This window comes from Lissotriton vulgaris, chromosome 1_1, assembly GCF_964263255.1.
Source record: "Lissotriton vulgaris chromosome 1_1, aLisVul1.2, whole genome shotgun sequence".
Lineage (NCBI taxonomy): Eukaryota > Metazoa > Chordata > Amphibia > Caudata > Salamandridae > Lissotriton > Lissotriton vulgaris.
In genome coordinates, this window is record NC_141685.1 from 273,347,912 (window position 1) to 273,374,373 (window position 26,462).

Below are 26,462 nucleotides of genomic sequence, written 5' to 3' on the forward strand. Positions count from 1 at the left end.
GCTATATGCAAATTAGTCTGTTCCTGTCCCAGTGCATGATGGGAACAGGGAAAACCAAACTACCAAGTCAATTCTTACACTGGGAAGGAAACAAGCTTCCGGGGACCGGTTTCTGGCATTTCAGCCGTCGTTGGCCCGGCTTGCTTGAATCCTGATGGTGCAATGAGCAAGGGACTCACATCTGAGTATACCCTTCCACGCTTAGGGTGGACAAAATATTTAACAACAAGGGGTGGTGATGGACAGAGTTTCTGAATTAAGCAGAATACTCTCACCCAGTCAAGAGATCAGGGCTAGATCCAACACCGTTTTTTAGCTCACTGCACCATCCCAGCTCAGAACCTGGCTATATGCAAATTAGTCTTTTCCTGTCCCAGTGCATGATGGGAACAGGGCAAACCAAACTACCAAGTCAATTCTTACACTGGGAAGGAAACAAGCTTCCGGGGACCGGTTTCTGGCATTTCAGCCGTCGTCGGCCCGGCTTGCCTGAATCCTGATGGTGCAATGAGCAAGGGACTCACATCTGAGTATACCCTTCCACGCTTACGGTGGACGAAATATTTAACAACAAGGGGTGGTGATGGACAGAGTTTTTGAATTAAGCAGAATACTCTCACCCAGTCAAGAGATCAGGGCTAGAACCAACACCGTTTATTTAGCTCACTGCACCATCCCAGCTCAGAACCTGGCTATATGCAAATTAGTCTGTTCCTGTCCCAGTGCATGATAGGAACAGGGCAAACCAAACTACCAAGCCAAGTCTTACACTGGGAAGGAAACAAGCTTCCGGGGACCGGTTTCTGGCATTTCAGCCGTCGTCGGCCCGGCTTGCTTGAATCCTGATGGTGCAATGAGCAAGGGACTCACATCTGAGTATACCCTTCCACGCTTAGGGTGGACAAAATATTTAACAACAAGGGGTGGTGATGGACAGAGTTTCTGAATTAAGCAGAATACTCTCACCCAGTCAAGAGATCAGGGCTAGATCCAACACCGTTTTTTAGCTCACTGCACCATCCCAGCTCAGAACCTGGCTATGTGCAAATTAGTCTGTTCCTGTCCCAGTGCATGATGGGAACAGGGCAAACCAAACTACCAAGCCAATTCTTACACTGGGAAGGAAACAAGCTTCCAGGGACCGGTTTCTGGCATTTCAGCCATCGTCGGCCCGGCTTGCTTGAATCCTGATGGTGCAATGAGCAAGGGACTCACATCTGAGTATACCCTTCCACGCTTAGGGTGGACAAAATATTTAAAAACAAGGGGTGGTGATGGACAGAGTTTTTGAATTAAGCAGAATCCTCTCACCCAGTCAAGAGATCAGGGCTAGATCCAACACCGTTGTTTAGCTCACTGCACCATCCCAGCTCAGAACCTGGCTATATGCAAATTAGTCTGTTCCTGTCCCAGTGCATGATGGGAACAGGGCAAACCAAACTACCAAGCCAATTCTTACGCTGGGAAAGAAACAAGCTTCCGGGGACCGGTTTCTGGCATTTCAGCCGTCGTCGGCCTGGCTTGCTTGAATCCTGATGGTGCAATGAGCAAGGGACTCACACCTGAGTATACCCTTCCACGCTTAGGGTGGACAAAATATTTAACAACAAGGGGTGGTGATGGACAGAGTTTCTGAATTAAGCAGAATACTCTCACCCAGTCAAGAGATCAGGGCTAGATCCAACACCGTTTTTTAGCTCACTGCACCATCCCAGCTCAGAACCTGGCTATATGCAAATTAGTCTGTTCCTGTCCCTGTGCATGATGGAAACAGGGCAAACCAAACTACCAAGCCAATTCTTACACTGGGAAGTAAACAAGCTTCCGGGGACCGGTTTCTGGCATTTCAGCCGTCGTCTGCCCGGCTTGCTTGAATCCTGATGGTGCAATGAGCAAGGGACTCACATCTGAGTATACCCTTCCACGCTTAGGGTGGACAAAATATTTAACAACAAGGGGTGTGATGGACAGAGTTTCTGAATTAAGCAGAATACTCTCACCCAGTCAAGAGATCAGGGCTAGATCCAACACCGTTTTTTAGCTCACTGCACCATCAGGATTCAAGCAAGCCGGGCCGACGACGGCTGAAATGCCAGAAACCGGTCCCCGGAAGCTTGTCTCCTTTCTGGTGAAGAATTGGCTTGGTAGTTTGGTCTGCCCTGTTCCCATGATGCACTGGGCCAGGGACAGACTAATTTGCATATAGCCAGGTTCTGAGCTGGGATGGTGCAGTGAGCTAAATAACGGTGATAGATCAAGCCCTGATCTTTGGACTGGGTAAGAGTGGTCTGCTTAATTCAGACACTCTGTTCATCACCACCCTCTTTTCTGAATCGTTTTTGGCCACTATAGGTGTGGCAGGGTATACTCAGACATGAGTCCCTTGCTCACTGCACCATCAGGATTAAAGCAAGCCGGGCCGACGACGGCTGAAATGCCAGAAACCGGTCCCCGGAAGCTTGTCTCCTTTCTGGTGAAGAATTGGCTTGGTAGTTTGGTCTGCTCTGTTCCCATGATGCACTGGGCCAGGGACAGACTAATTTGCATATAGCCAGGTTCTGAGCTGGGATGGTGCAGTGAGCTAAATAACGGTGATGGATCAAGCCCTGATCTTTGGACAGGGTAAGAGTGGTCTGCTTAATTCAGACACTCTGTTCATCACCACCCTCTTTTCTGAATCGTTATCTATTGTATGTAGTAGGCGTTTAGTATTGTCCGCGCATTGCCTGGTGGGCACGAAGCCCGCTTTGTCTGGTTCTATTACCCCTGGCAAGCAAGGGCTGAGGCGTGCCGCCAGTATCCCGGTGAACAACTTCAGATCTATGTTCAGGAGTGATATTGGTCTGTAGGCCGCGCACTGAGTTGGATCTTTACCGGGCTTCGGCAAGACTATAACATCCGCTTCCAACATCTCTTGCGGGATCGAGCCCGGGCCCTGGAAGGAGTTGAATAAGTTTGTCAATACCGGCGCTAGCAAGGGGCAGAATGTGTTATAGAGGCCAGCGGAAAAGCCGTCTGGTCCCGGTGCTTTCAGTGGTTTGAGTCTTGCTATTGCCGATATTACCTCCTCTTGGCTGATCGGAGCCTCCAGTGCCAGTACACTAGCTTCGTTTATGGCCGTCACGTCTGCGGTCTCTAGGTATGCGGTGCCTGCTTCATGCTCCAAGTCCGGGTCTGCCCCGTACAGTTTGGCATAAAAGGCCCGAAAGGCCTCCGCGATGCGATCGTCCCCTCTAGCTTCCACCCCATCTTCTATATTAATAAGGGGAATCTGTGAGCGGACCGTTTTTGCCTTCAGCTTGCTGGCCAACAGGCGACCGGTCTTGTCTCCTCCGCCCAGCATATTCCGCCCGGTCCAAATCTAAGCTTGCGAGCTGCGCCCTGGCCGCCTTCAGCTTGCGCAAGATTCTCGGGGCCCCCGTCCGGCAGTGAACCCTCTCTAGTTCTAGCACCTGTTCCGCCAGGTCCTTACGTCTTTCTTTTCGCTCTTTGTTGTCCGCTGCCGTGATCGCCATTATCTCCCCACGGAGGACCGCCTTTAGTGCTCCCCAGACGGTTGCTTGAGTCACCTCCCCTGTGTCATTTTGGCTCAGGTAGTCAGTGATACTTTGGGACAATTGCTTTGTGACCTCTTTGCGGGTAAGTATGTTTTACTTAAGGCGCCATCTGCCTCTATGACAACGTGTATGTGGGACATTCAGGTGAAGGATCACTGCATCGTGGTCCGATAGTTCTGTAGGGGTGACGTCTACATCCTTCACCATGGGGGACATGTCAGCGGACCCGATGAAGTGGTCTATTCTGGTGTATGTGCGGTGCACGTGGGAATAGAAAGTGTACCCCGGGGCTGTATGGTGTTTTTCTCGCCATTCGTCCACCAACCCCCTGTCGGTTAACCATTGTTTTCCCGCTGTGGATCGAGCCCCTGAGTCGCCAGCTCTCCTTCCCGATCTATCTAGCCCATTATCCATGACCAGGTTGAGGTCTCCCCCAATCAGTATGTGTCTGGTGTCCCCTGTAAGCGTGTCAGATAGTGCTCCCTTTAGAAAGGCTTCCTGTTTGGAGTTTGGTGCGTAGAGTGACCCCACTGTGAATGACAAAGCCCCCAGCTGTACCGTGTGGGCCAGTAACCTGCCCTTAATTTCGGCCACTTTGTCTCCTATTCGCCCCTTAAATTGCGGCGCTACCAGGATGGCCACCGCTGCTTTTTTCTCCATCGTGGCGGAGTAGTATTGGTGTGGGAATGCCCTGGATTTCATGCGGTGCCAATCTTTGGACAGCAAGTGCGTCTCTTGGAGGAGACATATATCCGCCCTTCTTTTGATCGGATTGTTTAGCCCTTTGACGTTAAGGGTGAGAATTTGGATGGACTTCTCAGCCATTGGGAGGTGTATGCACTACCTGCTGAAGTCCTGGCCTAGCTCTCCCCCATACTGTCCTGCGTTTCTCCTGATCTGGTCGAAAACACAGAATCACCCGTCCCCCGTCCACCCACCCCTCCCTCCTTGCCCCAACCCCAACTTTGAAACCCCAACTGGTGAACATTGTCCCAGGCCTCTTCAACAACAGTCCAGGCCTGTGGTATATTGTCTGGTAGTGGGAAAGCTTGTCCATGACAAGCCCGAGGCCCCCCGCCCGCACCCCCCAGCAATGCTACTGAACAGCAAATAGGCACCTCCGAACCTGTGTGCCTATGAATCGGCATTAGTGTCTTTGGAGACCTCCAGTATAGCTGCTTCATGTTCTTGTGCCACGGTCTCGGGGTCCGGCTTGAACCCTTTCTTGGGTGAGCGTCTGCGTCTCACTTGCTGCCATTCGTCTCTCATCTGTTGCGAGGAGTTTTGGCGCAAGAATTGTTGACTGAATTCATCGTCCGGTGCTTCTTCTTCGTGGGGGATGCCCAAAACTTTACAAGTGTCCTTTAATGACCTGAGCTGGTGGAGGGCCCCTTTCCACTTGAAAATCAGTCTGAAGGGGTGGCCCCAGGAGTATGGAACCCCGTTGTCTCTTAAAAAGGTAGTTGCCACCTTGAATGACCGTCGCTTCCGCAGTGTAATCGTGGACAGGTCTTGGAAGAGCTCCGGCATGTGATCCCGAAAGTTAATGGGCCGCATTTGTCTCGCTGCCTTTAAGATGCGTTCTTTCAGGGGGTAGTCCGGCAGGAAAGCCAAAATGTCCGGGGGGGCGGGCGATCGGCGCGCAAGGCCCACCCTGTGGGCTCTGTCAATGCGAATGTCTACGTCCTCGCCCTCCCCCAGAATCTCGCGGAACAGATCCTGCAGGTACGCGTGATGTCCCCCCCCCTTCCGCTTTAGAAGGCACATTGCGTGTCAGGATTTGCGTAATGGCGCCTGCAGAACTACATCTCCCATAAAGATGGGTGTGAACAGAGTCGATATAATGGTGATGTCCACTAGATGGCGCTGTAAATGATTTACTCCTTGAAACCAGATTGAGAGAGTGTGGTCGTGTTCCCTGTTTCGGGAGCTTTATTCCAGGATCGAAGGCTGGGATCCTGTACTGTAGCTGAAGTTCTGCGTGGCAAGATCCTCACGTGTGCCACACTAGACGCGAGGGAAGGCTTTCCCTCATTGTTCTTTCTAATCGCGAGCGGCGGCCGCGAAGAGGGAAATGCTTGTTATCCAGGAAGACGCCGGGTTGGAGTAACGGCTGTGAAAGAAAAGGATTCCTGTGGTCAAAGGAGAATTCCCGATCGCGAGCGGCTGCCGCGAGGGAAGATTCCCGTTTTCTGGGTGCCAGTGCAAGGGGCGCTTTAACGTCAAACATTGTGATTGATGAGAAGCTTGTCAGCACAGGCAAGTTCTACGGCGCCTTGGTTCTTACCGCGAGCGGCTGCCGCGAGGTAAAGGCATCTGATACTGTGACTGTTCGGGTTGCTGAAGACGATGAAATTCGTGCAACCACATTTCTGAATTAAACCAATCTTAATTAAGGGAAGCTGGTAAGCCTCGGATTGAGGAAGCATTTTTGTTCTCTTTTTTGTTAGTGTTCCATTAGTAGTTGGGCCCAGCTAGGAATACTAAAGTGAACTCTATTTTTTGTCCTTGGATTGAACTGGAAGTACTTATTGAGATACTCTCACGAATTCCTGATTCTTCAGTGTTTTGGAACTAAAACTTTGGCAGCATCATAATCTAGCACTACTTGGTTACTGGAGATATCTATTACTCCAGGGAAGCATTATAGGGTATGTGTGTTGAAGGTTTGGCCTTTTTGAATGCATTGCTGAAGGTTGTTGAAGTATTAGTAACACGTGGTTTTCTTACAGGGCGCACTCTGGTATAGAGAAGTATCTATGGTTTAGAGAAAAGAGGTCCCCTCCTGATTTAGTTGGTATGTATTGTTCCATTAGCGAGACTTGAATGAGAGTAGTCAGAATTGATGTGATAATCTTCTTTTTCTTGTTGTTTCAGCTATCCCATCCGTTCCAGACCCCTTCCTTACCTTCCCTGATTTATCCCTCACTTGATTACCTTTACGCTCTGTGTTATTTGTACAGTCAGAGTGTGGGGAAATCAGGAGGTGGACCCCTTTCGGCATCACCCTGATCCTGAGGTTTCCAGAATCGTGACAGAATCATTTACCCAAGAAAATAGTGAACCTCCCGGTCAGGGTGTGCTGAAGGATGACCACACTTGAGGAAGTAATGCAGGCATTAGTTCTTGTTCAGCAGGAGTTGGTGAATTCTCGTGCAGAAACTACTGCTCTTAAGGAAAGGTTTGATAGGCAGGCTAGAAATCCTTTTGATGCTTCTGCCGGTGTACCCCAGATACAGGTTACGGTGCCCCCGCCGATACCATTGGCTAGTCCAGAGAGATATGCAGGGGACCCTCTTAAAATTCAGACATTCTTGACGCAGATTACTTTGCATTTCTCGTGTAGGCCAGCTTCCTTCCCTACCAACCATTCCAGGGTGGCTTTTGCGATATCTTACATGACGGGAGAGGCCGCGGACTGGGCAGTCCCTTTAGTGCGCAAAGACGATCCTTTGTTGACAGATTGGAATGCTTTCCGAAGGGAATTTGAGAGGGTGTTTGATAGAAGGGCTACCACCCTTAGTGCAGATCGTGATTTGTTGGGGTTACGGCAGGGGAGAAAGGATCTACTAACCTATATGACTACCTTCAATAGATTGGTGGGGGAAACAGCATGGCCCGAAGAGAAAAGAATGGCACTATACTACCAGGGGTTGAATGAAGATATGAAAGACGTCCTGGCACAGATCGATCCCCAGCCCATGAGTTGTTTAGCCTTGATCAATCTGACCTTGCGTTTGGATCACCGCCTTTCTGAGAGGGGAGGTGAGCGAAAAAGAGGTGGGCGAACATGGAGTGGGTATGAGGTCGAGAGTGTTAGCCATAAGAAAGATTCAGGTCCTGAGGCTATGGAAATAAGGGCTGTTCGTCCTCCATTAACCAAGGCAGAAAGAGAGAACAGACGGGCCCTTGGTTTATGCATGTATTGCGGCAAAAAAGGGCACTACGTGCGAGAATGTCCTGCTAAACCCCAAAAAAGGGGTTTGTTTTTTCCTGCCAAAAAGATGGTTGCAGTAGTAGCAGAAAATACCTATGCTTTACAGGAGGCAGATGAGGGGGCTGAGAGTAGACCCACTCCCCCTAAGGAATGGAGAATACCGTCCTTGGGAGTAGTGGATAGAATGGAAGCAGTGTCTCATGTAATTTTGCCCATGTATCTGGGGTCAGGACAGCAAAAGGTATCTGTGAACACCATGGTGGATTCCGGGGCTACGGGGAACTTCATAGACTATGGGTTGGTGCAGAAGCTAGGATTAAAGAAAGTTCCCACTCACCTACCAGTGTTGGTGTTGGCGGTGGATGGCACCCCACTTAAATCAGGCCCCATTGTAGAACATACTGAAGCGTTAGAATTGACTCTTTGTGGACAGCCCTGGGATCATGTAGAATCCATTGTACTGAATATGATTGAGGCTCCGCAGTATGAAATTATCCTAGGGATGCCGTGGTTGTGGAAACACAATCCTTTGATGGATTGGAAGTTAAAAACTATCCAGTTCACTTCGGAGTTTTGTGTATCCGAATGTTTGCAGGAGAAGGGGGGATCTCATACTCTATCCTTAGCCCAGAGTTTTAGGGTGGCCACGGCAGCCGAGAAAGAGGTGACTCTGCCAGCAGAATACCAGCAGTATCGAGCTGTGTTCAGCAAAGTGGAGGCTGAAAGGCTTCCACCTCATCGCGACTACGATTGTCGAATTGATCTGGTGGAAGGTTCCAAGATTCCTACTTGTAGGGTCTATGCGTTGTCTGATTCTGAGACGAGATATTTGAAAGAGTATTTAGAACATCTGTGCTCGTTGGGGTTCATAAGACCATCACGTTCCCCAGCGGCCTCGCCTCTTTTCTTCATTTCCAAGGCAAACGGTGAGCTGCGCGCTTGCATAGACTTTAGACAGTTGAATAAAATCACGATTAAAAATCGATACCCTCTTCCGCTCATCCCCGTCCTGTTAGACCAGGTGAAGGAGGCCAGCATATACACCCGGTTGGACCTTCGAGGGGCGTATCATCTGGTACGGATTCAGGCCGGAGATGAGTGGAAGACGGCGTTCAAAACGCGCTTTGGGCTATTTGAATATCTGGTGATGCCGTTCGGGCTCTGCAATGCCCGTGCGGCGTTTCAGTTCTTTCTAAATGACATTATGAAAGAATACATTGACCGTTTTGTTGTCATCTATATAGATGACATTCTGATTTATTCCGACGATCCATCTCAGCATGTCAGTCAGGTTGTATTGATCCTTCAGAAATTGCAGGAACACTTCTTATACTGTAAATTAAGTAAGTGTGAGTTTGGAGTGACCGAAGTGGAGTTTTTGGGAGTGATCTTGAATCCTCAGGGGTTTAGGATGGCGGATAGGAAAGTGAAGGCAGTGCAAGAATGGCCTGTTCCTAGAAGTGCGAAGGATGTACAATGCTTCCTAGGTTTCTCCAATTATTATCAGAGATTTATTGCCCATTTTTCACAGCTAGCCTCTCCAGTAACCCGGTTGCTAAGAAAGGGTGTCACTTTCTGCTGGACCTCGGAGGCAGGAGAGGCCTTTGAGCAGATGAAAAAGGCTTTCTGTTCTGCCCCTATCTTGAGACATCCACAATCTGATGTTCCATTCGTTGTAGAAGCTGATGCTTCGGACATCGCCATTGGAGCAGTCTTGTCGCAAAGAGATAAATCCACCGGTCAGCTGCACCCTGTTGCCTTTTTGTCCAAAAAACTGAATCCTGCAGAGGTGAACTACACAGTGGCAGAAAAAGAACTGTTGGCAGTAAAAAGGGCCTTTGAGGAGTGGAGGCCTTATTTGTGGGGGGGTCAACATCCGGTTACCGTGTTCTCGGATCACCGCAATCTGCAATTTATGAAGACTGCTAGGCACCTTTCGCAACGTCAAATGCGTTGGATGTTATTCTTCGCAGAATATGATTTTACTATTACCTTTCGTCCTGGGGCTGACAATCGCAAGGCAGACTCTTTGTCCCGCCAATTGGATCCCGGAGCATCATCAAAGGGAGAACAGTTGTCGATTCTGCCTCCGGAGAGAGTGGTGTGCGCCACTACTGTTGAGATGTTCCTGGAAGCTGTCCGTAAACAACGTCCCGCATCACAATGGCAGATCTGGGCGAGTAAAGAAAAACAACGTACTCTGAAACATGGACTACCAATGCGGAATAATGCCCTGTTTCTTCCCACGCATGAATTGCGCCTGATGGCCTTTAATTGGTGTCATAACGCCATGGTGGCAGGTCATCCGGGACATACAAAAACCCTACAGGCGCTACAAAGACAATTCTGGTGGGAAGGAATGATGACCGATGTAAAGTCTTGGATTGAGCAGTGTGAAATCTGTGCAAGAGCTAAAAGTGAACAAACCAGGAGTAAGGGGTTGTTGATGCCTCTTCCTACCCCCTCTAGACCTTGGCAAGTGATAAGCATGGATTTCGTGCTGGGACTACCGCTGGATAAGGGTTGCGATGCCATTCTGGTAGTGGTGGATAGCCTGACCAAGATGGGTCATTTTATTCCCTGTCGTAATCTCCCTACAGCTGCTCAAACTGCGCAGTTTTTGTTGACCGAAGTGGTACGGTTGCATGGAATTCCTAAGGTCATAATTTCGGATCGTGGACCGCAGTTTGTCGCCAGGTTCTGGCATACTTGGTGCAAGGCTCTACAAGTGACGGATGCATTGTCTACGAGTTTTCATCCCCAGTCTGATGGACAAACCGAGAGGCTTAACCAAACACTTAAAAAATATCTGAGATGCTACGCCGAAGAGGCTAAGGACTCCTGGGTCTCTTTGTTGTGGTTAGCCGAATTGTCCTATAACAACGCATGGCATAGTTCTACTGGAGAATCCCCTTTTCGGGCCAACACGGGTTATCACGCTGACATCTTGCCAGTTACTATCCCTAGTGATGTGCATAACCATCCTACAGTTGCTGCCAGGATGAAGGCTTTGTTGAAGATCCATCGTCGGGTACAACTGCACCTGGAAAGGGCAAAAACTTCGTATAAGAAGTGGGAAGATCGACGACGTCAGAAGGGTCCGGAATACAAAGTGGGGGATAAGGTGTGGCTGTCGACCAAAAACATTCGTTTCCGCTACCGCAGTATCTTCCATCCTAGGTTTATCGGACCATATGAAGTGCTGCGTGTAGTGAATCCTGTGGCATACAAACTGAAGTTGCCAGCATCCTTAAGGTTACATCCGGTTTTTCATTGCAGTCTTTTGAAACCCGCCAAAACTGGGAGGCGTCAAGTGGTCCCTCCTGTGCTGAGAGATGGCCAGTTGGAGTATGAGGTGCGTCGTATCTTGGACTCTAAATACCAACGGGGGAAGCTGTGGTATTTAATATCATGGAAAGGATACGACTCGGAGGATGACTCCTGGGAACCCTGTACTGAAGTACATGCCCCTCTGGCGGTTCGAAGATTCCATGCTCAGAATCCTGGGAAGCCTGGTGCTAGAAGGCGCCGTTAAGGAGGGCATACTGTCAGGATTTGCGTAATGGCGCCTGCAGAACTACATCTCCCATAAAGATGGGTGTGAACAGAGTCGATATAATGGTGATGTCCACTAGATGGCGCTGTAAATGATTTACTCCTTGAAACCAGATTGAGAGAGTGTGGTCGTGTTCCCTGTTTCGGGAGCTTTATTCCAGGATCGAAGGCTGGGATCCTGTACTGTAGCTGAAGTTCTGCGTGGCAAGATCCTCACGTGTGCCACACTAGACGCGAGGGAAGGCTTTCCCTCATTGTTCTTTCTAATCGCGAGCGGCGGCCGCGAAGAGAGAAATGCTTGTTATCCAGGAAGACGCCGGGTTGGAGTAACGGCTGTGAAAGAAAAGGATTCCTGTGGTCAAAGGAGAATTCCCGATCGCGAGCGGCTGCCGCGAGGGAAGATTCCCGTTTTCTGGGTGCCAGTGCAAGGGGCGCTTTAACGTCAAACATTGTGATTGATGAGAAGCTTGTCAGCACAGGCAAGTTCTACGGCGCCTTGGTTCTTACCGCGAGCGGCTGCCGCGAGGTAAAGGCATCTGATACTGTGACTGTTCAGGTTGCTGAAGACGATGAAATTCGTGCAACCACATTTCTGAATTAAACCAATCTTAATTAAGGGAAGCTGGTAAGCCTCGGATTGAGGAAGCATTTTTGTTCTCTTTTTTGTTAGTGTTCCAATAGTAGTTGGGCCCAGCTAGGAATACTAAAGTGAACTCTATTTTTTGTCCTTGGATTGAACTGGAAGTACTTATTGAGATACTCTCACGAATTCCTGATTCTTCAGTGTTTTGGAACTAAAACTTTGGCAGCATCATAATCTAGCACTACTGGGTTACTGGAGATATCTATTACTCCAGGGAAGCATTATAGGGTATGTGTGTTGAAGGTTTGGCCTTTTTGAATGCATTGCTGAAGGTTGTTGAAGTATTAGTAACACGTGGTTTTCTTACAGGGCGCACTCTGGTATAGAGAAGTATCTATGGTTTAGAGAAAAGAGGTCCCCTCCTGATTTAGTTGGTATGTATCGTTCCATTAGCGAGACTTGAATGAGAGTAGTCAGAATTGATGTGATAATCTTCTTTTTCTTGTCGTTTCAGCTATCCCATCCGTTCCAGACCCCTTCCTTACCTTCCCTGATTTATCCCTCGCTTGATTACCTTTACGCTCTGTGTTATTTGTACAGTCAGAGTGTGGGGAAATCAGGAGGTGGACCCCTTTCGGCATCACCCTGATCCTGAGGTTTCCAGAATCGTGACAGAATCATTTACCCAAGAAAATAGTGAACCTCCCGGTCAGGGTGTGCTGAAGGATGACCACACTTGAGGAAGTAATGCAGGCATTAGTTCTTGTTCAGCAGGAGTTGGTGAATTCTCGTGCAGAAACTACTGCTCTTAAGGAAAGGTTTGATAGGCAGGCTAGAAATCCTTTTGATGCTTCTGCCGGTGTACCCCAGATACAGGTTACGGTGCCCCCGCCGATACCATTGGCTAGTCCAGAGAGATATGCAGGGGACCCTCTTAAAATTCAGACATTCTTGACGCAGATTACTTTGCATTTCTCGTGTAGGCCAGCTTCCTTCCCTACCAACCATTCCAGGGTGGCTTTTGCGATATCTTACATGACGGGAGAGGCCGCGGACTGGGCAGTCCCTTTAGTGCGCAAAGACGATCCTTTGTTGACAGATTGGAATGCTTTCCGAAGGGAATTTGAGAGGGTGTTTGATAGAAGGGCTACCACCCTTAGTGCAGATCGTGATTTGTTGGGGTTACGGCAGGGGAGAAAGGATCTACTAACCTATATGACTACCTTCAATAGATTGGTGGGGGAAACAGCATGGCCCGAAGAGAAAAGAATGGCACTATACTACCAGGGGTTGAATGAAGATATGAAAGACGTCCTGGCACAGATCGATCCCCAGCCCACGAGTTGTTTAGCCTTGATCAATCTGACCTTGCGTTTGGATCACCGCCTTTCTGAGAGGGGAGGTGAGCGAAAAAGAGGTGGGCGAACATGGAGTGGGTATGAGGTCGAGAGTGTTAGCCATAAGAAAGATTCAGGTCCTGAGGCTATGGAAATAGGGGCTGTTCGTCCTCCATTAACCAAGGCAGAAAGAGAGAACAGACGGGCCCTTGGTTTATGCATGTATTGCGGCAAAAAAGGGCACTACGTGCGAGAATGTCCTGCTAAACCCCAAAAAAGGGGTTTGTTTTTTCCTGCCAAAAAGATGGTTGCAGTAGTAGCAGAAAATACCTATGCTTTACAGGAGGCAGATGAGGGGGCTGAGAGTAGACCCACTCCCCCTAAGGAATGGAGAATACCGTCCTTGGGAGTAGTGGATAGAATGGAAGCAGTGTCTCATGTAATTTTGCCCATGTATCTGGGGTCAGGACAGCAAAAGGTATCTGTGAACACCATGGTGGATTCCGGGGCTACGGGGAACTTCATAGACTATGGGTTGGTGCAGAAGCTAGGATTAAAGAAAGTTCCCACTCACCTACCAGAGTTGGTGTTGGCGGTGGATGGCACCCCACTTAAATCAGGCCCCATTGTAGAACATACTGAAGCGTTAGAATTGACTCTTTGTGGACAGCCCTGGGATCATGTAGAATCCATTGTACTGAATATGATTGAGGCTCCGCAGTATGAAATTATCCTAGGGATGCCGTGGTTGTGGAAACACAATCCTTTGATGGATTGGAAGTTAAAAACTATCCAGTTCACTTCGGAGTTTTGTGTATCCGAATGTTTGCAGGAGAAGGGGGGATCTCATACTCTATCCTTAGCCCAGAGTTTTAGGGTGGCCACGGCAGCCGAGAAAGAGGTGACTCTGCCAGCAGAATACCAGCAGTATCGAGCTGTGTTCAGCAAAGTGGAGGCTGAAAGGCTTCCACCTCATCGCGACTACGATTGTCGAATTGATCTGGTGGAAGGTTCCAAGATTCCTACTTGTAGGGTCTATGCGTTGTCTGATTCTGAGACGAGATATTTGAAAGAGTATTTAGAACATCTGTGCTCGTTGGGGTTCATAAGACCATCACGTTCCCCAGCGGCCTCGCCTCTTTTCTTCATTTCCAAGGCAAACGGTGAGCTGCGCGCTTGCATAGACTTTAGACAGTTGAATAAAATCACGATTAAAAATCGATACCCTCTTCCGCTCATCCCCGTCCTGTTAGACCAGGTGAAGGAGGCCAGCATATACACCCGGTTGGACCTTCGAGGGGCGTATCATCTGGTACGGATTCAGGCCGGAGATGAGTGGAAGACGGCGTTCAAAACGCGCTTTGGGCTATTTGAATATCTGGTGATGCCGTTCGGGCTCTGCAATGCCCCTGCGGCGTTTCAGTTCTTTCTAAATGACATTATGAAAGAATACATTGACCGTTTTGTTGTCATCTATATAGATGACATTCTGATTTATTCCGACGATCCATCTCAGCATGTCAGTCAGGTTGTATTGATCCTTCAGAAATTGCAGGAACACTTCTTATACTGTAAATTAAGTAAGTGTGAGTTTGGAGTGACCGAAGTGGAGTTTTTGGGAGTGATCTTGAATCCTCAGGGGTTTAGGATGGCGGATAGGAAAGTGAAGGCAGTGCAAGAATGGCCTGTTCCTAGAAGTGTGAAGGATGTACAATGCTTCCTAGGTTTCTCCAATTATTATCGGAGATTTATTGCCCATTTTTCACAGCTAGCCTCTCCAGTAACCCGGTTGCTAAGAAAGGGTGTCACTTTCTGCTGGACCTCGGAGGCAGGAGAGGCCTTTGAGCAGATGAAAAAGGCTTTCTGTTCTGCCCCTATCTTGAGACATCCACAATCTGATGTTCCATTCGTTGTAGAAGCTGATGCTTCGGACATCGCCATTGGAGCAGTCTTGTCGCAAAGAGATAAATCCACCGGTCAGCTGCACCCTGTTGCCTTTTTGTCCAAAAAACTGAATCCTGCAGAGGTGAACTACACAGTGGCAGAAAAAGAACTGTTGGCAGTAAAAAGGGCCTTTGAGGAGTGGAGGCCTTATTTGTGGGGGGGTCAACATCCGGTTACCGTGTTCTCGGATCACCGCAATCTGCAATTTATGAAGACTGCTAGGCACCTTTCGCAACGTCAAATGCGTTGGATGTTATTCTTCGCAGAATATGATTTTACTATTACCTTTCGTCCTGGGGCTGACAATCGCAAGGCAGACTCTTTGTCCCGCCAATTGGATCCCGGAGCATCATCAAAGGGAGAACAGTTGTCGATTCTGCCTCCGGAGAGAGTGGTGTGCGCCACTACTGTTGAGATGTTCCTGGAAGCTGTCCGTAAACAACGTCCCGCATCACAATGGCAGATCTGGGCGAGTAAAGAAAAACAACGTACTCTGAAACATGGACTACCAATGCGGAATAATGCCCTGTTTCTTCCCACGCATGAATTGCGCCTGATGGCCTTTAATTGGTGTCATAACGCCATGGTGGCAGGTCATCCGGGACATACAAAAACCCTACAGGCGCTACAAAGACAATTCTGGTGGGAAGGAATGATGACCGATGTAAAGTCTTGGATTGAGCAGTGTGAAATCTGTGCAAGAGCTAAAAGTGAACAAACCAGGAGTAAGGGGTTGTTGATGCCTCTTCCTACCCCCTCTAGACCTTGGCAAGTGATAAGCATGGATTTCGTGCTGGGACTACCGCTGGATAAGGGTTGCGATGCCATTCTGGTAGTGGTGGATAGCCTGACCAAGATGGGTCATTTTATTCCCTGTCGTAATCTCCCTACAGCTGCTCAAACTGCGCAGTTGTTGTTGACCGAAGTGGTACGGTTGCATGGAATTCCTAAGGTCATAATTTCGGATCGTGAACCGCAGTTTGTCGCCAGGTTCTGGCATACTTGGTGCAAGGCTCTACAAGTGACGGATGCATTGTCTACGAGTTTTCATCCCCAGTCTGATGGACAAACCGAGAGGCTTAACCAAACACTTAAAAAATATCTGAGATGCTACGCCGAAGAGGCTAAGGACTCCTGGGTCTCTTTGCTGTGGTTAGCCGAATTGTCCTATAACAACGCATGGCATAGTTCTACTGGAGAATCCCCTTTTCGGGCCAACACGGGTTATCACGCTGACATCTTGCCAGTTACTATCCCTAGTGATGTGCATAACCATCCTACAGTTGCTGCCAGGATGAAGGCTTTGTTGAAGATCCATCGTCGGGTACAACTGCACCTGGAAAGGGCAAAAACTTCGTATAAGAAGTGGGAAGATCGACGACGTCAGAAGGGTCCGGAATACAAAGTGGGGGATAAGGTGTGGCTGTCGACCAAAAACATTCGTTTCCGCTACCGCAGTATCTTCCATCCTAGGTTTATCGGACCATATGAAGTGCTGCGTGTAGTGAATCCTGTGGCATACAAACTGAAGTTGCCAGCATCCTTAAGGATACATCCGGTTTTTCATTGCAGTCTTTTGAAACCCGCCAAAACTGGGAGGCGTCAAGTGGTCCCTCCTGTGCTGAGAGATGGCCAGTTGGAGTATGAGGTGCGTCGTATCTTGGACTCTAAATACCAACGGGGGAAGCTGTGGTATTTAATATCATGGAAAGGATACGACTCGGAGGATGACTCCTGGGAACCCTGTACTGAAGTACATGCCCCTCTGGCGGTTCGAAGATTCCATGCTCAGAATCCTGGGAAGCCTGGTGCTAGAAGGCGCCGTTAAGGAGGGCATACTGTCAGGATTTGCGTAATGGCGCCTGCAGAACTACATCTCCCATAAAGATGGGTGTGAACAGAGTCGATATAATGGTGATGTCCACTAGATGGCGCTGTAAATGATTTACTCCTTGAAACCAGATTGAGAGAGTGTGGTCGTGTTCCCTGTTTCGGGAGCTTTATTCCAGGATCGAAGGCTGGGATCCTGTACTGTAGCTGAAGTTCTGCGTGGCAAGATCCTCACGTGTGCCACACTAGACGCGAGGGAAGGCTTTCCCTCATTGTTCTTTCTAATCGCGAGCGGCGGCCGCGAAGAGAGAAATGCTTGTTATCCAGGAAGACGCCGGGTTGGAGTAACGGCTGTGAAAGAAAAGGATTCATGTGGTCAAAGGAGAATTCCCGATCGCGAGCGGCTGCCGCGAGGGAAGATTCCCGTTTTCTGGGTGCCAGTGCAAGGGGCGCTTTAACGTCAAACATTGTGATTGATGAGAAGCTTGTCAGCACAGGCAAGTTCTACGGCGCCTTGGTTCTTACCGCGAGCGGCTGCCGCGAGGTAAAGGCATCTGATACTGTGACTGTTCGGGTTGCTGAAGACGATGAAATTCGTGCAACCACATTTCTGAATTAAACCAATCTTAATTAAGGGAAGCTGGTAAGCCTCGGATTGAGGAAGCATTTTTGTTCTCTTTTTTGTTAGTGTTCCATTAGTAGTTGGGCCCAGCTAGGAATACTAAAGTGAACTCTATTTTTTGTCCTTGGATTGAACTGGAAGTACTTATTGAGATACTCTCACGAATTCCTGATTCTTCAGTGTTTTGGAACTAAAACTTTGGCAGCATCATAATCTAGCACTACTGGGTTACTGGAGATATCTATTACTCCAGGGAAGCATTATAGGGTATGTGTGTTGAAGGTTTGGCCTTTTTGAATGCATTGCTGAAGGTTGTTGAAGTATTAGTAACACGTGGTTTTCTTACAGGGCGCACTCTGGTATAGAGAAGTATCTATGGTTTAGAGAAAAGAGGTCCCCTCCTGATTTAGTTGGTATGTATCGTTCCATTAGCGAGACTTGAATGAGAGTAGTCAGAATTGATGTGATAATCTTCTTTTTCTTGTCGTTTCAGCTATCCCATCCATTCCAGACCCCTTCCTTACCTTCCCTGATTTATCCCTCGCTTGATTACCTTTACGCTCTGTGTTATTTGTACAGTCAGAGTGTGGGGAAATCAGGAGGTGGACCGCTTTCGGCATCACCCTGATCGTGAGGTTTCCAGAATCGTGACATTGCGAACCCTTATGTTATTTCACCTAGAGCGGTTTTCCAGGTCTTCCGTGTGTGCCTGCAGGTCTGTTTGTTGTTCATGGAGCCTGATGATTTCCTGTTGCAGGAGTTCCACCTCCCCACTCCTGGATTGCTCTGAATTCTCGACCGCCGCTATCCTTTCTCCTATGTCGTCTATATCCCGCCGTAGTTCTTTGTAGCCACCTGCCATGTCTTGTCTTAGGGTCTGAATGTCCTCTCTTAGAGACGCAAACAGGTTCTCCATGAACGATTTCGTTGCAAGAGCTTCTCCTTCGTCTTTGTCTTTGTCTTGTGGTTGAGACTGTGGCGCCGGTTTATCTGGGCTTTTCTCCCCCTTGTGTAATCCCTTGGATAGCATTTCGGGGATAGTGCGCCCCCCTCTTCGATTCGTGGAGGACATAGTTGGTGCTCACTTGTATGATAGCGCAACCGGAGGGAGCCGGGGATCCTCTGCAAATGGCGGCTGCGAGGTGGATAACTCGTCGTGATGCTGTGTAGGCTCCGGCCCCAGCGGGGTGTTCTGCGTTATGTCGGGTGTCAGTGCGGGGGACTGCTTTCAAAGCGGGTTACTGCCACGGTCGATGGCGTGGCCGCTCTCACTTTCGGTGCCCCCGGCACACCGGCCCCGGTCCCACCGCCTTATGTCTTCGCTGGCGTTTTGATGGGGTGTACTCGGCTTCCCTCGGGTCGTGTCGCCTTGGAGTCCCTCGCCGGGGGCTCGATGTATGCCACCCGGAGCCGGTCACTTCTTGTCCGGGTCGCCTGGCTTCGTCGCTGAGTTTTCCCGATTCCGTCTGCTTGAAAACCGCTCAGGCCCTCACCTTCACCTCCGGCGCCCCACGTGGCGTAGGCCTCTCTCTATCCCTGCGATCACCGTTCTCACCCGTGGGGGCCTCGCAGCTCCACCGCCGACCGCCGAGGTCTCAGCGTGTGTGTCTGACTCCTATTCGTCGGAGCCTCCAAAGTGTCCCCGTTCTCGCCTTGCAGTCATAGCCGTTGGCCGCCAGGGCCTACGTCGCCCACCTCTGCCTGCCTCCGCAATGCCGTCCGGTCGACCTTGGCCGGGCCTCGTGGTGCGCCACTATCGCTGAGCGGACCCTGTCTGCTCCGGGGGCTCGATGGCTGCCCCCGATGTGCCTCCCGCACGTGCCTAGGCAGCCCGTCTCTCACCTCGTTTTCTCTGGGCTGGCAGCGGGCTGCGGTGGGCGTCTCGTTCCGGGCCTCCGGCGCGTGTCACGCAACCAGGCCCTGTCCTTTGCTCCACAGGTCACCGGGCTGGCCGTCTCAGATCTCGGGCCCCGGTCTCCGCTCACCTCCTATGACTCGCCCTGGCCGTTGCTCTCTAGCCCGACTCCCGGCCGGCCGATGTTTGGGATCTCAGCTGCTCACGCGGGAGGGCCTCGCCTAATCCGTTCCTCCAGCTGCCAATGGCAGCGGTCAAAGCTCGCGGGACAGTATTGCAGCACCCTGCTCCCGCTGTTCTGGTCTAGGTCGATACCGGGTCTTCCCCGCTGCTTTTGATCACCTACAGGCGGGGAGGTGCTATGAAAATATCACCTTGGGGGTTTGGGACGAGGAGCCTCCGCGGGTTGCGACTGCTCAGGCCACCATCTTGGCCACGCCCCCATGGCATTACATTTTATATACCTTTACCACGGGTATTTTAAGGAATAAGGGTGGGTTATGGTTATGGGGTGCAGGGGTATTTAAAGGGAGCAGGGTGGACACCCGGAGCTGGAATGTACAGAACCTGGGAAGAAAAAACAATGAAATATTTGGCACAACGCTTGCTTTTTTTTCCCCATAATCCCGCGCCCCGCACACGCCCAGGCCCCCAGCACACGATATGAGACATGTCATGAAGGGCAGAACATAAAAACAACAGTTGATGGACAGAATGCCTAACAATGTCATATATTCACCCCAGTACAGAGATCTGGGTCTAAATCCATCGATTTTGTTTGCACTCCACACCACCCCAGTTCAGACATGGCCATATGCAAATCAGCCTTGACCCTGTGCCTCATGGGAACAGTCCAGCTCGAACTGCCAATCCATGTCTTTCCTGGACCGGACTCAAGCATCCTAGAACCTAGGAATCAAGCATCCTTGGACCGGTTTCTTCAGCCAAGATACATTGACTCCAGTGGTGTGAAGTGCATGGGATTCACGTCTGAGTATACCCATCCCACTTGGGGAGACAAATGCAAAAACAACAGTTGATGGACAGAATGCAGAACAATGTCATACATTCACCCCAGTACAGAGATCTGGGACTACATCCATTGTTTTTTTGCATTGCACCCCAGTTCAGACACGGCCATATGCAAAGCAGCCTTGACCCTGTGCCTCATGGGAACAGTCCAGCCCGAACTGCCAAGCCATGTCTTTCCTGGACGGGAATCAAGCATCCTAGGACAGATTTCTGGCTATCAGCCGTCTTCAGCCAGGATAGCTTGACTCCAATGGTCTGGAGAGCATGGGACTCAAGTCTGAGCATACCCATTCAACTCGGGGTTACAAATGCAAAAACAACAGTTAATGGACAGAATGCAGAACAATATCATACATTTGCCCTCTGTACAGAGATTTGGACCTAAATCCATCGTTTTTTTGCACTCCACACCACCCCAGTTGAAACATGGCCATATGCAAATCAGTCTTCACCCTGTGTCTCATGGGAACAGTCCAGCCTGAAGGGCGGAACGCACCACACGCCCCCAGCGTTTGTCATGCCCCCCAGCACACGCCCACAGCACACGCCCACAGCAAAATGCAGACACGCCCACAAGGGACTACTTTGCTGGCACTGTTGTTTTACTTTTTAAATGTATATCGTTGGCGTCTGCATAGCCTATGTCCTTCTGCTGCAACTGCCCTTTCCAACGCTGTATTGGGTGTTGTGATTGGTGCTGTGGTTCCTGAGATTACCCGCCTCAAAGGTTTGGGCTCTCTCTTTATTATATTAGTATAGATATATATATACTAACAGCCCGTCCCAACGTTGTCCGGGTATGAATTGCTGCCGGCCAGTAGTATATTGTTTTGTAGGATTTCGTTTTGATAGCATTTCTTATCTGTGACAGGCTTGTGAAGCGCTCCAATTCACAGTGCACTGCTGATGCACTTAAGAGTGTGCATTTAGTAGTGAGAGAACTCGAGTTTCCCTACTTTATTTTTCCTTGCAATATTATATAGCGCGAACTCGACAACATGGCATGAGCACAATTTACATTACAGAAGAACACATTAATTTGTGGTAGGCACGGGGAGACAAAGCAATTTGCCTGAAATCACAGGATGTTGAGCTGATGCCGAGATTCGAACGTAGCTCCCCAGCTCTAAAGTTCGCAATTCTAGAACTTATGGTGGGAGGTGTGTCTAAAAGTGTATGTCGGTACTGGCCATCAATGAGAGAGACCTGTGCATTTTTCAAATCGGTGTTAAAAAAATATGAGTATGTTGCTGGAGATGTGGGCCGCCGTGCCACCAATGTACTTACCGGCGGAGGGCAAACACCCATTATTCCGCAATTTTCTTTCCGCAGACCATCACTCCGCATACTTTCATTATGAAAGTCCCATGACTCCGCAATGCATTTATAACGCATGGCATTACATTTTATATGCTTTTACCACGCATACATTTACAACGAAATTCGTTGTAAATGCATGAATGGTAAAAGCATGTTTTTTTAATGTTTCGATAAGGTAAGTATGGGTATAGGGGTATATGTTTTGGGGTACTGAAGTATATGTTTTGGGGTGTTTGGGTATTTTAATGGTTCAGATATAGTTTTGGGTTATGGGGTACAGGGGTAGTTTTAGCGTTTAGGGATAGGTATGGGTTTTGGGGTACAGGGGTATTTTAGGATTCAGGGCTAGGTTTGGGTTTTGGGGTATAGGGGTATTTTTATGGTTCAGGGCTAGGTTTGGGTTTTGGGGTACAGGGGTATTTTAAGGGTTCAGGGCTAGGTTAGGGTTTGGGGTATAGGGGTATTTTTATGGTTCAGGGCTAGGTTTGGGTTTTGGGGTACAGGGGTATTTTAAGGGTTCAGGGCTAGGTTTGGGTTTTGGGGTACAGGGGTATTTTTAGGATTTAGGTATAGGTTTGGGTTTTGGGGTACAGGGTATATTTATAGGGTTAAGATGGGGTATTTTAAAGAGTAAGGGGGGTTTTGATTATGGGGTGCAGGGTTATTTAAAGGGAGCAGGGTGGACACTCCGAGCTGGAATGTACAGAACCTGGGAAGAAAAAACAATGAAATATTAAACACACGGTCATACATTCTTTTCTTACCCCCACAATATATATTCCCGGATCGACTACATCATGTCATCGTTAGAGGGCCTGGTAATGATTGATATGATCAAGTCCCCTAAAACAATTTCAGACCACAATGCGCTCACCTTTGTTTTTGATCTCCCCGAATTGGTGAAACCAAAGTGTAATTGGACCTTTGACAGAAGACTCTTGATTAATCAGGAATTCATATCACATATGAGAAATTGGGCACAGGGCTTCTTCGATTGTAACCGCTTTAGCGCGTCACGAGTAATGGTCTGGGACTGTTTTAAAGCGGCAATAAGGGGAGAAACTATCTCATTTGTCGCCAATAAAAAGAAGCGGGAAGTCAATATCAATATACAGGTCATGGAGGAACTTTCCGATCTTGAGACACTCCATGCCACTCAGATAGGCCAGGGGGTCCCAACATCTGAAACCTCTAAAAAAATACTGATATTAAAAAATGAAATTAATAACATCTTGATTCAAAAAGCAGCCGAAACCTATCAAGCTAACAAAAATAAACTATATGAATCAGGGGAGAATGTAGGCAAATACCTAGCATTACGAACACGCCAAAAACAGTCACAAGGCAATATAAAGATGATTGAATATGAAGCCAAGGAATATACATCCAAGCAGGATATCCTAAACATATTTCAAAAATACTATAAGAAATTGTATCATAGCGATCTGACAAATTCGGACTCGGACATCACGTCATTTTTGAGCAACTAGCTCCCAGACCAAGACATAAACACTAGGTTAGATGACAGGATTAAAATAATACTCGAGAGAGAAATTACCGATTCTGAGGTAGAGATTGCCCTATCCGAACTTTCCAATGGTAAGGCGGCAGGCCCCGACAAAATCCCCCTAGAACTGTATAAAATCCTAGGTAAACAAATAATTCCGTTATTGTTAGATCTCTTTCTCGGAGTGCAGTATAACTCCGCCCCACCAGACTCCTGGAAACTAACGAATATTATAATTTTTCACAAAAAAGGTAAACCATCTCAGCTTCCATCATCTTACAGACCGATATCCTTGATAAATTCTGACTCAAAGCTTTACTCAAAAATACTAGCCAACCGACTGAATGGGGTTATCAAACATCTCGTATCCCCCTGGCAGCACGGATTTATACCCGGAAAGGGCACTACTGATCATACCCGGAGAGCCACTACCCTTTTTGATATCATGGGAACCACGGGGGGCGAGATGGCGATGATTCTCCTCGATGCCGAAAAGGCTTTTGATCGAGTAGCATGGCAGTTTCTCTGGAACATATTAGAACGAAAGAATTTTGGATACAAATTCATCAGAGCCATCAAAGCTTTATATACCGATCCTAGTGCAAAAATTTCTATATGTGGCAATGAGTCAGAGCTTATCAAGGTACATAGAGGCACAAGACAGGGTTGCCCATGCTCCCCGATCCTGTTCGCACTATACATAGACCCCCTTATACAGAAACTACTTTCGACCCCTTTAATACAGCCTATTATAATAGGGCCATATTCCACCAAAGTCATGGCATATGCGGACGACATTGCCATTGTAACTAACAATCCCACAGTGGCAATCCTGGAAATCGAATCAATTACCCAGGCATTTGGCACATATTCAGGATATTCGTTAAATAGGGACAAAACCATGGTGTTAGCTACTGATAATATCCATTATGAAAGTGCTCTCAAAGTTGAAGAAGCTACATACTTAGGCATACGCCTTACTACTAAAGTGGAGAGAATTATCCATTTGAACTACACTCCCCTCATTGATAAAATTAAAATAGACCTCAAAAGAATAGACAATTTACATCTATCTATAATTGGGAGGGCTAACTATATTAAAATGAATATCTTCCCGAGGGTCCTCTACCTTTTTAGAGCGATCCCGTTGCTAGCTGGAGATATTTTCATTAAAACCATTGAGTCCGCTATATCTAAATTTATATGGAGTTACGGAAAGATAAGAAGGTCCCTCCGCTTAATGTCGCTTCCACAGGATAGAGGGGGACTAGCTATCCCCAATCTAAAATTATATCTCTGGGCAACACTGATGCAATCTATGGATCCCCTGCTTACGGATAAAAAAACTAATACCTATACGCCCCCATACCTATATATTCCATCGATCTATGAACTTAGTCTCGGTGATAAGTGTAAAGGGCTCTTTTTAAGACAGGTAGAGCCTTCATACTATAAAAAAATCAAATTGAAGACAGTCTTAGACGCATGGGTGGGTTGGAAAGCAATCTCTAAATATCTATCAATCCCCAATTTTACAAGATATACTCCTCTTTGGCATAGTAAAATCATCCCCCCATCCCTTAATGATGCTACTTCGCAGAGGTGGGAACATCTAGGTATCAATACAGTTGGTGACATATTAGGACATAATATCCCTATATCTTTTGAATACTTTCAAGAAAAATATCGTGTCCCTACGCATGATTTTTTGAAATATTTTCAAATACTGTCATGTATCCGCAATGTTTTTCCAGTAATAATACGAGACAGACTTCCACTTCTTGAAGCTATTGGTAAGAAAACGACAAGAATAGGGACTCTGTATCAGATTCTTATGGGTAATTTCCCTGATGATATCGAAAAAACAGAACAATCTTGGGCTGTAAAACTGGCAAATCCTAATGTTGATATCGATCTTTCACTAGCGTTATCTACAAAATACTTTATAGCCTCAAATTTAAGAGCACAATATTATAAAACAGTATACAACTTATACTATACACCTGCAAAATTATTTAGTTGGGGTCTTCGGGCCGACAACAACTGCCCAAGATGCAAACAACCACTCGCCAATCTACTGCACATGTTCTCAGAATGTTCGGAGTTGAGGCGGTTAAAGACCATGATATTGGAGTTCTGGGCTCAGGTCTTTGGACGTCAGATAAGGGACTCACTAACTCTCTGTATACTAGGCCACGATGACTCACTGGGTCATAATAAAAAGGAGCAAGCTGTAGTTTTTCTGGGGTATGCTGTACTTCGTATCATTTTGGCAGCTCGTTGGAAAGACGTAGACCCCCCTACTTTTCATATGTGGCTTAGTCGCTTTCTTGCAATCTATAAACAAGAAATTGCAATATATGCTACTAGGGGGAGAAAAATGAAAGCAATAGGAGCACAGATTTGGGACCCGATTACAAGATGGTACACAAATGAGGTTCGCCAATTAGGTTCTGCCAATGATTAACGGACATCTCTTTTGTTTCTCAGATTCCTGATCGTTTAATCTGCTTATATTTTTTCTGTAGTCACTTTTTTATTTTTCTTTTTCATTTTTTCTTTTTCTCTCCTCTCTGGTGTTGTTATCCAACTTGATATTTTATAAATTGTTTTTTTTAAGTTATTTGTTCATCTGCTGTATCTACTTCTGTTTCTTTTTGAATCTTATGTATTAATTATGAATTTGTCAATAAAAAAAAAAAAGAAAAAAAAAAAAAAAAGAAATATTAAACACAACACGCGCCCCGCACACGCCAACACCCCAGCACACAATATGAGACATGGCATGAAGGGCAGAATGTAAAAACAACAGTTGATGAACAGAATGCAGAACAATGTCATACATTCACTCCAATACAGACATCTGGGCCTAAATCCTTCATTTTTTTTGCACTCCACACCACCTCAGCCTTAACCCTGTGCCTTATGGGAACATTCCAGGCCGAAATGCCCAGTCATGTCTTTTCTGGACCTGACTCAAGCATTCTAGAACCAATTTCTGGCTATCAGCCGTCTTCAACTAGGATAGCTTAACACCAGTGGAGTGGAGAGCATGGGACTCACGTCTTAGCATACCCATCCCACTCGGGGTGCAAATGCAAAAACAACAGTTGATGGACAGAATGCAGAACAATGTCATACATTCACCCCAGTACAGAGATCTGGGCCTAAATCCATCGTTTTTTTGCACTCCACACCACCCCAGTTCAGACATGGCCATATACAAATCAGCCTTGACCCGGTCCCTCATGGGAACAGTCCAGCCCGAAGGGCGGAATGTACCACACGCCCCCAGCATTTGTCACACCCCCCAGCACAAGCCCACAGCACAACGCAGACACGCCCACAAGGGACTACTTTGCTGGCACGGGTCTTTTACTTTT